Raw genomic sequence first — 642 nt, forward strand, 5'->3', positions numbered from 1 at the left:
GTAAGACGGAGACAACACATGCGGGTGCGACGTCCTCTTAAGACTGAGGATTATAAATTATAATCTGTTAGATATGTTTATTATTTTGTAAGTAATTTTTTATTTTTATGGTAAAAGGCAATATGAAAAATGAATACTGACAATTTTGATTTAATTAGTATTATTATATATTTATGTTCAATATTTCGAAGGTTGAAAATATATTTGTTTGATATTTATTTGTTAACTGTAATTAGTCAATATATATGTAATTTGTAAAACTTTAAAAGATTAAGACTGAGGATTATAATCTATTAGATATGTTTATTATTTTGTAAGTAATTTTTTATTTTTATGGTAAAAGGCAATATCCTGCAAAATAAATACTGACAATTTTGATTTAATTAGTATTATTATATATTTATGTTCAATATTTCAAAGGTTGAAAATATATTTGTTTGATATTTATTTGTTAACTGTAATTAGTCAATATATATATGATATACATTTAATATAATATATATTTTTGTTTGATGGTACCTAGTACTATTACTAACTTATAATTATATAAAAATAAAATAAAAATTGTTATTTATTTATTTATTTATTTATTGAATAAACGGGCGTGAGCCCAGGTTAAAATAATTACGTGTACAATATGAT

This window comes from Acyrthosiphon pisum, unplaced genomic scaffold (assembly GCF_005508785.2).
Source record: "Acyrthosiphon pisum isolate AL4f unplaced genomic scaffold, pea_aphid_22Mar2018_4r6ur Scaffold_20960;HRSCAF=22641, whole genome shotgun sequence".
Classification (NCBI taxonomy): domain Eukaryota; kingdom Metazoa; phylum Arthropoda; class Insecta; order Hemiptera; family Aphididae; genus Acyrthosiphon; species Acyrthosiphon pisum.